The sequence below is a fragment of the Tyto alba genome, unplaced genomic scaffold, assembly GCF_018691265.1.
Source record: "Tyto alba isolate M040663 unplaced genomic scaffold, T.alba_DEE_v4.0 Super-Scaffold_10, whole genome shotgun sequence".
Taxonomy (NCBI): Eukaryota; Metazoa; Chordata; class Aves; order Strigiformes; family Tytonidae; genus Tyto; species Tyto alba.
In genome coordinates this window covers 8,403,005-8,416,204 of record NW_024881262.1, presented here as the reverse complement: position 1 = coordinate 8,416,204, position 13,200 = coordinate 8,403,005, and the positions used below count along the sequence as shown (strand labels likewise).

The 13,200-nt window shown below is 44.2% G+C and overlaps 1 long non-coding RNA gene across 1 annotated transcript in view; it reads left to right on the top strand.

The window, feature by feature from the left end:
* Positions 1-4,113: 4,113 nt before the first annotated feature.
* The window catches only part of LOC122154010, a 33,066-nt gene continuing 23,979 nt past the window's right edge, over positions 4,114-13,200 (top strand). Inside the window, exon 1 of the long non-coding RNA XR_006165882.1 lies at positions 4,114-4,149. This is a non-coding gene — a long non-coding RNA (uncharacterized LOC122154010). The remainder of the gene's footprint in view (positions 4,150-13,200) is intronic.

Genomic DNA, 13,200 nt, shown 5'->3' with positions numbered 1-13,200 from the left:
CAGTGGTGTCCCGCTAAAATGTGTTGTAACTTTTCCTGAAGCCAATACCATGGTTTAAGTGCATGTTTTAAGTTTTGTTTATTCTATTTTTCATCAGTCCAAGAGACTCTTTACATGTTCCAGTAGCTGCCTGGGAGCCTGGTTCCTTCCTCCTCGCTTCCAGCCTTCCCTGTCGGAGGCTGTGGCAAAAGCTCTGTTGTTTTTTCTGTTGTTTGCCTGTCCCTGCACCCTTCAGCAATAATATTCTTCAGTAATCTCTCCACTGGTTCTCCGATGGGCCTGTTTATATTCCTGTATCTTCTGCTGCTTTTGGGCAGCTGCTGAGTCAGTGATTCTTTTTTCCAGCTGCCTTAAGAGATGACATTTCTGTACAGCAGTTCACCTCTAAGACTATCTGAATTCTTAATCTCATGCCTGAAAACACCAGCATGCTGCTGCCACGGAGGTGGTTGAAGCCTTAAAACGGGCATCACTGCAGCATCGTTAGAAACTCTCCGCAGCACCCTCGTGGCTCCCCAGCAGCCCGGCGGACGAGCGCTGCTGTTTTGGGGAGCAGCAGCAGTTCAGCCCACTCAACAGGTCGTGTGTGTTCTGCTTCGGGGTGAGCTTTCTCCCCGGTCTGTCTCTGTTCGCTTTCCCTCGAAGCTGGTGGTGGGGGCTGAGGGGAGCGGGTGGCTTTGCACATGCAGCAAACCCTGCCAGCGAGCTGCTGCTGGCGGCCGCTGCCGTCTTCTAGCACAGGCTGCAAACCCCTGGGTTTGCGTGTTTTAGAGATGGGAAGCAGGTGCTGGGAGGATTTGCAGGCATTAATCAAACTGGCTGAGCGCTGGGTAACCTGTCCAGTGATACGCCCGTGTTCCCCTGTGACAGTAAAAGCTGGCAACGGGCCTTTGCATCCATGGGAAGTGCAATTTTTCTCTAAGATACCCATCTCTGCATCCCTATTTCGCTGTAAATTATTAATGGAGCCAAACCCTATCTTTGTTGATCCTCCTGCTACTGATTGAGGTAGACCTCTGTCTGAAATAGGAATCGTGCAGCAAGGCAGCTACTTTAGTGAAAACTGAATAACGAACACGTTTTTTGCATTGAAAGAATCAGTAGCTTAGAAGTTAAGAGTGACATTCTGCTTTACAATCATTCCTTGCCTTTTTCCCTTGAATGACAATTTGGAGGTGTTGAGGTTTGGGGGGGTATGAAGTTCTATCTACCTAATCATGTCTAGTTGCTTGGTTTTTAATAATAAATATCCATATAAAAGTGCATAAGATGATCATCCATGTTTAATAGCAATTTAAAAAACAAACTCATCAGATGATTTATCTAAGTGATGCATATTGGATGTTTTTGAGATACAAGTTGACTGTTTGAAAAAACTAAGTTGTTTTATTTCACTAGAAAATGTAACAGTTACTTATTGGGCTTAATTATTCCATATGTTAATGTATTGTTGCTCTTGCAGCTGCTGGCAGAGAATGGCTCCTTTCAGGCAATGGCATGCATGCTAATGAACCCCAAAGTTTGTTTTTCTGGCTTTTACACTTGTGCTGCCACTCCAGCTGTTTGTGGCCTTGGATAACTACAGCAGAGAACCCCATATTTAGTGGAAACAAAATCTATTGATGACAAACAAGTTCCCCATTAAAAGTCATAAGGACTGATCTGAATTCAGCATGTGCTGTGAATGCAACCATGGAGAGTTGTTAGAGAAATCAGATGTGCCTTTAAAAGGCATGGGAGAAACGATCCAGACAGTTGATTTAATTTTTTAGCTATTGTAATTGAAAATGCCTGCAGGAGGTAAAGCTCTTCTTTCTTCTTCCACCCAAGATCCTTACAGCTCCAGGAAAGTTGGACATGAGTTATCCCTACGGTATCTCTCTTGAGGCTGCATCTTTTTCTTACAGACACAAGCCTTGTCTGTAACACTTTGTTCAGATCTCAATTTCTGCTCCATTTATGACCCCATCATTGTGCCCAATATCTGCTTAAGAGGCCATTTCTGCTTTATTTCCATGCTTTTGTGTTATTTGAAGCAGAGCTGCCAGTACATGCATTGCCCTCGATATCAGGAGGGTGTACGTGAGATGTGTCTTCCTTTTCCCCCCTGCACCAAAGCCTGTGGCTCCGTGGTTCTGCACCGCTACCAGGACTCCGGCTTTGGGCCGTGGCCTTACACACACTCCAGCTCGTTTGTTCTGGATACGGCGTTTGTGCTGTATTGCCTCATTTCATGGCTGCTGGCCTTTAAAACAAAGTACAAAATAAATAATAAAGAGAAAAAAAAAAAAAAGGGGGGGGGGGGGGAGGGGGGTGCAGGGGGGGCAGGAAGAGAGAGAGCAAACAAGCCAGGCTCTGTTCCTGCTGCTTTCCAAACCCTGTTCAGACCTCGCGCATCACGCACAGCTCTTCAGAGGTATGTAATTATCTGGCAAAGCCATGTACTTTGCTATCCCCTCTCTCTTCTGAGAGAAAGCTGCTGAGCCTATGTACTTTTTGATAATAACAGTAATAAAATAAGACTTTAAAGGAAAAGATGCCGTTCCCATGCAGAGTATGCTTGTTTGGGCAGTTTGATGTCCTATTTTTATTATAAATATAATTGAATTTCCAATAGTTACACGCAAACAACTGTTGTTTGGGGATAAAAAGAAGTAGACACATGCTAATCGAAAGCTCTGATAATTACACAATCTTCAAATTAATTAACAAGCCAAAGGCAGCCAAACATTAGCATTTAGAAAGCGCTTTGCTGCATCAACCACTAATGAGTTCATTTAAATCTATCATGCAACCCATTTTGGAAAGCATGAGCCATATTTAATCATATTCAATCAGATTTAATAATGAAATCCTTAACACCAGGCATTGTCGATTGTGAAATTACCATAGAATTTTATTTGTTAAATACAGGGGATAAGATACTGGTATTTATTTTTAGCTGAATTGTATCTTGAGAGAAATGAGGAAATAAAAGATACACATGTCCAGGTAAGTATATATTTAAAAGAAGTGAGAAGTGGCAAAGGATTTTTTGTGCATTTTTTTTTTTCATTTGTTGTTTTTCTTTTCATTAAATTAAAAGAATTTATGTTACTTTTGAGGAATGAACCAGTAATTTCCCTAATATACTTGGGAATTCTATGATAAAAGAAAATATTTTTGCTTAAATTATTTGCTGTTTTCAGCCTAGGCAATTGTGGTGCTGCGGTTCATTGGCACAGCTCTGGTCTCCACTTTGTTCCTTTAGAGCTGAAATAACACAAAAGAAGTCACAAGAGCTTCTCTGCATTTAAATCAGAGTAACTGGGGTGAAACCTCCATCCATTGCCTTTTCACAGACAGTCTAATTTCTGGTCCCATTGAAAGCATCGTGTGCTTTGTCATTGGACTTAATAGAGCAGATAAATCACCATCAGTTCAGAAACAAAACTTCTTCCACAAAAGTCAGTGGAGTTACTAAACTCAAGATATTCTTTTGGATAAAATCTTTCTCTACAAAGTGTTTTGTTGAATATTTCAGCTGGATAGAGCTGTTTCAATGGAAAATTTCAATCCAACAGTTTCTTGCTTTCGAGGCTACACTGGCACATGCAACAGGCCAACGTTAGGTTGCCCACTTGGAATGTGGCAGACTGTGGTGAGGACACCAGGGCTCAGTTTTGTTCCCGTATCTTGAATTTTCATAGTGGTTATTTGGTTCCCAGAACAAGGAAGGACACTGGAGATCAGCACTGGCCTCCCAGGACTGCACTAGTGCAGTTCAGTCCTTGTACGGTACCACTGGTGATAAAGTTCTCATAAGAGTAACAAGGAAGGCTTATAATGCTAAAAAATATGGGACTCTCCAAGGGGTTTGTTCATATCCTTGTCCTTGGGGACAAGTTTATTAGAAATAGAAGAACAAGAGGTAGAGATTAGAACAATATATGGCAAGACTTATCTGCTCAGCTCTCTGCAGGTATGGGAGAGAACACCTGATGCTCCTTCCAGCTCCCTCTAAGCTCCCCTTTGGGACTTCTGCACGACGACTGCAGTGGTGCCCCTCTGAGACCTCTGCTGACTGCCACGTGATGTCTCTTCAGGAGATTGTTATTGCTTGTCTGCCCTGTGCTGGAAGAGAAGGATGTAGGAGCATGTACACAGAAGGTCAGATTTTCTTTTTTTTTTTTTTTTTTTTTAATTGAAAAAAAAAAAAAAAAAGAGCTGGAAGGATTTATCAGAAATAGAGAGGTTTTCAGTCTTTGGGTCTTGGAGTGTAGGTGGTTTCATTTTCTTTCTAAAAAGTTGGATAGTTCCAGAAAAAAAGTAATTCTCTCCCTAAATAAAAAGGGCTTATTTGAAAACTCTTTTAGGAACAACTAAATTCCTATTTAATGTCCTCGTAAACATCTCTGTTCTACCTCTTATCCAGTGTTGTTTGTTAATTCAAATTCAGCTTCCCATTTTTGTGACTGAGGTCAGAGAGCAAGGGATTAATTCATTAACCACCCATAAACACCAATAAAAGTACTCTTAACAGTGCATTTCACCCGAATATCTCAGAGAACCTTGCCAGCAGTAAAAAGCCCTAGACTGAGCGTGCAGGTGAGGGGGTTAAATGCCAAAATATCACCCTTTTATCTGAACACGCCTTGACACACTTCACAATAATTTCTTATCAACATTATTACACATTCAGTGGATGAGGGTATCGGAGTGACTCACTTTGGGGACAGCACATTATGTCTGTCCCACAGCTCAGAAGAAACCCAGGAATCCCAATTCCCAATCTCTTGGTGTAATTACAAAACCTTTCTTAGTGAAATGCTAGTTGTCGGAGTTGCTCCTTTGCATCCTAATGCATAAATATCCACCAGTTAATAGCAGTATAATGGAATAAATTTACCAGGTCTCCTGAAAATACACTGACTAAAACATTTGATTAGGACTAGTTTAAGACTTCAGAGGATGTCTTTAGCTGCTAGTAAAGATAAAAGCATTCATAAAAATTAAGTGACTCTCTGAAGCTGTATTCTTAAGCTTTTAAATGCCTTAAAATGTAATTTCTATATTTACACCAGCACATTCCCTCTAATTATCAAGTACTTTTTGGTACAGCACACTTTACAGCTAACAGGGCAAAGTTTCAGGGCGTTGTGTTTTCGCAAGTTGAAAGCCATTAACATTTTATAACTTCTTCACAATGGGAAAATTGCACTGGTAGAAGGAATGATTTTCTGTGAGTATAGTTAAACCTGTGCCAGCCAATCTGTGGGTGTTCATTTTTCATTAAAGAACTGTTTATTCTCCCTTAATTTAAATCAATTGAGAATGCATTCATGTTGAACTAAATGCAGTCCCTTGAATCCAAAATGCATACATCCCTATAACTATTTGTACTGCCTAAAGTTTATTGTTTCTGAGACTGAAGTAAAGCAGATTGATGCAGTCACCCAACGCAGACAAAGCCTTAGTCAGAAACACCACGATCACTTCTGGCTACCCAAATACCGGTGCCGTTCCCAGCCTGATCTTGTACCCTGTTGCTTAAAACAGCTCCAGAACATTGGGCTTCCCTGACAGGGAGGGTGTGGGGTCCTGCTCCAGGTGTTTCCCTTTCCCTCTCTGCAGATGTTGAGCTATGCCAGGGTATGTGTGGAGCCAGCCTGAGATGTGTAATGTATGCAGAGGAAAAGACACCACGAATTTAATTCTACGGCTCCAAGGAATGTTCTCGTATTTTCAAGAAAGTTTATTTTAAGGGATGTGTGAGACAACCTCACAAGATGCTCATACAGCAGGCAGCGTGTGTCAAGCTGTGATCAGGAAATATCCTGCTCACTTGAAATAACTTTTAAGAGTATGACTACCAAATTAGATAGCCCACTAAACATTTATTCCTTTTGCAAGGTTTCTCTCTCGCATTTTCCTCTGAAGGGATGATGGGAAAATTGCAGGTCTGCTAAGCTGAAGCAGGGAGAACTAACCTTCTTTTATTTCTAAATCAAGGCAGTTTTTCCCTCTTGAGACAAATGACAGAGCAAGAGGATGTGACCAGTGACACCTGAGTATTCATGACTGCTTCTGATCTTAATTCCCTTATTAACCTGATCCCATAAAATAAATTAGGCATCAAAATGCCAACAGACGTGAGTAGAGCAAAAACTCCACAGAGTTACACCCTGAAAGATCCCTTTGTATGCTATTTACTTTTCCAGATGTTTTCTAATCCACTGCTAGCTGACAAAGCTTGTTAGCCAATTCTTGCAGGTAACTATCATAAATACTCACTAAGCTGTTACCTGCACCTACTGTGAGGTTGCGCTATTATTAAATTTTGTATTTTCCTGTGGAAAATTAGCAAAACCAGTCCTCAAACTGGTCCAGCCTAGCAAAATCCCAGTCCTCTGCCCTCCTTTCCATGGGACTGGCCAGGGTGGCACAGACCTGCTGGGCACGGGGATCCCAGCTCTGCAGGAGCATCCCGCTGTGTGCTGCTGACCCGCGCTCCCGCGGCTTCGGCCAGCGCTGCAGGGGTTTGCTGGAATGTGCCCTTATTGACTGTGTTACATTTTCCTTGTGGAAATGTAATTGGGGGCTGGCGTTGGCAGCTGTGTCGAGCACCAGATGTTATCCGTGTGGAGCAGGTTTCTGGCGTGCTGGGTCACTATGATGCTGACTACAGAGGGAAAATGATAAACTCCTGCAGCTGCAGAAGGGCACTGGTGGGGAGCCTGGGAAAGCTGGAGATTTCCCTCACATCTTGCTATGTGATGGGGGTGAGTAGTACACAAGAAATCTTCACCTGATTCTGATGTTCCCAGATCTACACACTTATGTTTTGGCTCTCACCTGTTTGAGCAATGCTCTTCAGCTAAGAGTGTAATTTGGTCCTCGGGGTGGTTCATTAAGACAGGATTCATAGTGCATCACAACCCTGTTCCCATCTGAGATGCCCTTAACATTCAGGCTGCTCCCATGAACAGAGTGGGGCTCATGGATTGAGCTCAGGGTGATCTGGGCTCTGGTTACGTCTGCAACGTGTTAAATCAACCTGGGTAAACTTGGTGATATCTAGCAATATGGGGCCAAAATCCATTACAGCCCTATTGCAAGAGTCAAAATATCAGAGAAAACATTCTGTGGTATTGTCATCTTGCAGTATGAGTGCTGACTCTTGTGCCCCAATATACAGTCATGTGTGAAATGGGAGAGTTGAAGTCCCTTGCTCAGAAGTGAAAAACCCGCGTGTCTTCAAACGCCAGAACTTTGAAGGTGTTTGAAATCCAAATCAGGAGTTTAGTAGCTTAAACCTCATCCCTAATTGAAATAAGTGAGAATGCCTATATTCTTTGCTAGTTTTGGTGTCATAAATATCTCCATTAAGTAGCAATTAAGCTGCTGGGATTTGGGCTGTATGCCATTATAAAAGGTAATTATAAAAGAATTGGATTAATTAGTTGCTGAATTATTTATGTAGACATAAATATTGCACATGAGATCAGTGTTAAACAGGATACTAGCATGAAGAGAGGAAGGGAATGATACATTGATTTATGCTATTTCTTTAGTTCTTCCTCCTAAAATACCAGAAAAGTTGAAGTTTGTTAAAAACTAACTATTCCCACTGTTAATGTGCATGCACCACCTTATCAGCTTTTATAGAAATATACTCCCCTGATAAAGCCATTCTTTGTGCTTTTGTAATCTCTACAAGTCACCACAAATAATAAGCATTGAGAGTTCTCTCTTGTCAATACAATGAAGTCAATCTTCTGTCTGTTGCAGTATAATTTAGAGCTAAGGGAAATGACTGATTTCACAGATATTAACTTTATCGAATATACAAACAACAGATATATTATAGGGGAAAGAAATTTTGTGCAAGCAGCACAAAGAACTCCAGCAATCAGCAAATTCAATCTGCTTTTGACACTACAGCATTTCCATAGTCTAACGGTTCTTGTCAGCTGTAAAAATAATATAATACAAAGATGTGGCAAAGTGAAAACAAGGCAGGCTATTTAGTATGCAAACAGCCAAGAACCTTAAACAGGAGTTATTTATGAAAACAAAAAATATGGCTTGAAATAAAATTGTCATCTCTAAATTTATCTATTTTCGTGTTTCAGGGCACAACTTGATGGGGTCAGGGAGAAATTTCCTGAAGAGTAAAATATGGTGTTGGAGTGGGGAAAGGCCACACTGCTCCTCAGGGAGTAGACCAGGCACTGGGGAAAATGTGCCTGGACCTTTGTGGTCCTTCCTGAGACCACCCCAGGGTGACCAGACTGGCCAGTGGGATTAGTTACCTGGTATAAATATATTAACTGCATTTTTAATGGATCACTCTTTTGCCATATTTCTGTAAGATAGATGGAGAAACCTCCTAACACCGCAGCAGCGGGTTTGGACAGGGGAGGTGGCGCATGCACTGGCTGGTGCCCCGGGGAAACCTGCAGCCAGGGAAGATGGAAAGCCAAGTGTCAGAGAGGGGACCCTTCCCTTGACAAAATGGTCTCCAGCGTCAGGCGGGGAACTCGTGTGATGTGTGCAGGGAGCCAGGCTGCCTGCAGACAGGCGGGCGAGCAGTTTGGTGGAAATTAAAATTTTCTCTCAGTTTTCTGAGCCCGTGTTGCCCTCGCTGCTTTTGGGAGCTGTAAACAGCTCGTCTCTGAGTGTATTTGAAGTTTAGCACATTTCTTAAATGCTGGACATGAACTGTGGTAGATGGGGAGAGGTTTTTTGTGTTCTCGGGAAGAAAAGAATTGGGGGGAATATTTTGGGCCATGACCCACAACATCAAAAAACAGATTTTTCAGCCCTTTCATGGGAGCTGAAATACTTGAAAATGAAATGTGAAAGGAAGGTGTGACCTGGAATAGCAGCCTGAAATTTCTTCGGTAGCAGTAAGCATAGAAAGAAATGAAAAACTAACAGCTTCTGACAGACCCAGTTTTTCAGCTTGATTTACAATGCTGTTAATGTGCAATAAATCACCCACTCCTAATTACAAATTAGCACAGTCTGAGTGGTTTGGTACAGATCTAGAAGTCAAGACTGAAGTGACCGGTCTCAGCCATATGTGCACTTGATGATTCCACAGAGATGGTAATCATTATTTTCTGGGCTCTTACTTCTGATGGCTATAATTTTCTTTTGAGCTGTCACCTGGGTGCCAGTTTCTTTAGTTTTAGCCACTCAGTCCCTGGGACCAGCAGAAGACAAAGCAAAGGCAGCCCCAAGGGTACAGCACGGGTGTTGTACACATAGTAATTGTGGTAAGCTCTTTCACCACAGCTGTCGTCTCCCTTCCAGGAGCTCCGGAAGAGTAGGGTTTGAACCATGTACCAAAAAAGCAATGGATATTGTGGGGGCTGAAGCCAGTCTGGGTGTTATGCGAAAAGCTGGTCTAAAACACAGGCTGGAGGAGTTACCCTGTAGGAAAGGCAGTATTGCTAGTGTTGAAACCCCAGGTTTCTGGCGATTTTTAGAGGAGGAAGTCAAAACAAATCATTCTGACTTGTTTGTGTAAATTAATTTCATTTTGGCTTGTTAAAATGGTCAACCTATTTTGCATAAGACAATGTTTTAGGATGTTTTGACATTAACACAATGAAATGGTTCAACATGATGTAAAATGAACAATTTTGTGACTGTGTCTCGTGGAAGAGCTTGCTTTTCTCTTAATAGTGATTAGGAATAAATTTTGAGATGTCAGTTTTTCTCCTGAAATTCAGAAATCCAGTTTTCTGGAAAGCTTTCATTTTATATCAGATGAAAACTGTCACTCATTTTGGTGAGATTTCAACCTTTAGGTCATCTTTTCCGGTGGAAAGCAGCTAGAATAAAAGCCATATTAAGGGCCTGGGAATTCCTGGGTGTAACTGCTGGTGCAGAGTTTGATGGTGGGTCATGTGGAGTGATACTTGGGCAAGTGAGTCCTTTTGTCTCCCTCTCACTTACCCACCTGTTGAACGGGAGCAGCACTGGTGATTCAGTGCATCCTCAGGAGGCACTGAGATTGGGCTAATACTCCCCAGAAAGCAATTCTGAGGTAAGACACTATTCAAGTGTGCATCTTTGACTTTTGCATGGCATTGAATCCTGTTCACTTCATGCTTACTTTAGTCCCTGGTGATGCTGAATACCTCATCTCCATACTAATTGTGATCCTCCTTAGAGCTGTGAGCTTGGAGCATTAATGGCACCTCACTGTGTGATCTGGGATCACCCTCTTCCCTCCTGTCCTGGTTTTGGCTGGGATAGAGTTAATTTTCTTCCAAGTAGCTTCCTAGTGCTGTGTTTGGATTCAGTGTGAGAATAATGTTGATAACACGCTGATGTTTTAGTTGTTGCTAAGTAGCGCTTATCCCAAGTTAAGGATTTTTCAGTTTCCATGCTCTGCCAGCAAGCGGGTACACAAGGAGCTGGGAGGGAGCATGGCCAGGACAGCTGACCTCAACTAGCCAAAGGGCTATTCCATACCACGGAACGTCATGCCCAGTATGTAAACTGGGGGGAGTTGGCTGGGGGAGGCGGGGATCACTGCTTGGGCATCGGTCAGCAGGTGGTGAGCAATTGCACTGTGCATCAATTGTCTTGGATTTTATTTCTCTCTCTTTGCTATATTCATTTTCATTATGATTATATTTTATTTTTAGTCATTTAAACTATTCTAATCTCAGCCCATGAGTTTTACTTTTTTTTCAGATTCTCCTCCCCGTACCACTGTGGGGGAGGAGTGAGTGAGCAGCTGTGTGGTACTTAGTTGCTGGCTGGGGTTAAGCCACATCACCTCCCATCTGGCTGCAATGGAAAAGGCTTAAATACACAGACAAATACAAACGGGGTCTGGGAAGAAATGTAAATGTTTGTGCAACACATCTGCAAAAGCCTGTTGATAGCTTCCCAAGTGCAAGCCAGCTTGTGCCAATATGGGGAGCAGGTTGCTCCTGGACACATACTGCATTTTCTCTCTGCTCTTCCAGAGTGACAGCGAGGCACTCTGGTGACATGTTTGTTCCCTCGGATGGATGAGAAGTGGAATGGAAAGGTTTGTGACCGGCTTAATTCATGTACCAGAGTCTCACACAAGCCTCTGCAGCAGTCATCTGTCTTCCCACATCATGGTTTGGAAACTGAACCATATGGCAATTCACCCCAAATTACAAATACTCACTCCAGAACCCGTGGATCAGCTCATTTATATGTCCAGGTTATGGTGCTGGGGATTGTCTCTGAGATCAGCCATGGGAGCCTCAGGGAATGGCTGAGAATTAAATATGAGCTTCCAGTTTTATGTTCTAGCTCTTCTCACCTCGAAAGCCAACAATGCTGCATAGTCAAGCGACTTCAGTTGAGGACTTAACATATATTCTTAGGTCCCTTAGCATGTGGAACTGGACACCATTTTACGTGAGTAGCTTAAACCAGTAACTTTCACACTACCTTTACTGATATGATTTAAACACTGATACAGTCTAGTGTGTCTCAGATGGCAGGTTGTGATTGCTCAAGCAACCCAAATCGGTTTGTTGGGTTTTGTTTTTGCCTTTTTTTTTTTTTTTTTTTTTTTTTTTTTTTTTATATATGGAGGGGGTGGAGGGGTATCAGATGGCAGCAGTAATTCAGCAGCTCAGATGGGGAAGTGATATCTGTAATTACTGGTTGCAAATGTTTACGCTATCTAGGATACTGCTGACTCTCTTTAATTGCTGGAAGAGCTTAGTTCCTGCAGAGCAGGAATTGAACATAAATGCCTGTAACAGCCATTTTTGCTAGCTCTTATTCTGGTGCTTTGTGGATGAAAGTCCATTGGGAACTGGGAATGGGCATCAAACAGCTTGTTTCCCCTTGGCTTGCAGCTGGTGATCCACGGGAGGTGATGCCCCAAAACCCAAACTCCCCTCTGTGCCTCAGCCTACCTGCCTGCGGGTGATGGGGCTGACGGAGCCGGTCCCAGCTCACCGCCCCGGGCCTGGATGCACAGCCTTGTGTGGGGAGAGTGGCTCAGCCACCAGTCAGAGCGTCTTACAAATACACCCCGGGTGCTCTCGGCTCTTCCAGGTGCCGAGGTGGACATGCCAGGAGCGAAATTCCGTTTGCCACAGCTGATGGTGCAATCAGGCTCGGGCGCGGTGGCACATCAGGTGCTGCCGGAACACCCCTGGCCTGCACGTCAGTGCAAGGCAAGAAGCTCCATCTGAGAGTTGGGTAACTTAATATTGCTGGTAATAATGTAAATTATGCGGGTAGGTGACTGCTGGCCTCCCCGGCACCACAGGGAAATGGCAGGCTGCGCCACAGCCAGGGTGCTGTTTGCGCTGCGGCCACAGAAATGCTGTTACAGGGTCTTTAGCCCCTTTTTTTTGCCAGGTGAAGCTGGCGGAGGAAGGCCCGAGGTGGGGACGCCGGCTCTCCCTCAACTTCCCAGCGGCGGCGAGGACCAATCTGCGCTTAATTTCGCCCAACCCGAGCCGGAGGAGGCAGCCGGGGCCCGCGTCCCCGCTGAGGGGGCCGAGTTCCCGCCGCGCTGCAGACGCCGCCCGCCGCCGCCAGGTGGCGCCCGCGCCGCGCCGCGCGCCCTCTGCTCCGCGCGTCGAGGTGGCGGAGCCCCCTCAGTCACCCCCCCACACACACACACCCAAAATCATCCTGCGGGGGGGGGGGGGGGGGGGAGCCGCCCGCCTTCGGGGCGACGTCAAGCACTTTAATCTTGACCATAGGACCCGATTCCGCGGGGTTTCGGGCGTAATTGCTTTCCCTCCACGCGTGATGTGGGCCGCGGGAGTCGGTGCACGGAGTTTTTAGCCCTGTCACAGATGGAGGCCCGCCGTCACCGCTGAGGCTGTTTGAAGGGGCAGGCGGCGGCTGCCGAGCAAGCGGCTCATGCTTATTTCTCACTTGTTAGTACGTTACCGCCGTGCGTGGTCGAGAATCGTACATTTGTCTTCCTGCCACTGCTACTGCTGAATTGCAGGGAAGAATATAAAAAATCTTGGAAAACCTTTTTCATTGTATAGTTAAGAAGCTCTTCGGAAATCACTGTTCGTGCCAGAAACTTGGTTTGGGGTTTTCTTTCCAAATCCACTGTATATCTGCCTGGCTTGAAAGCCCCAAACGGAGAACACGGAAGCAGTTGCGTGTGTTAAGCTGCACTGAACTCGGGGAGAGGGCGTACGGATTCCCCAACAGCTTCCAGGCTCTTGTAAAGCA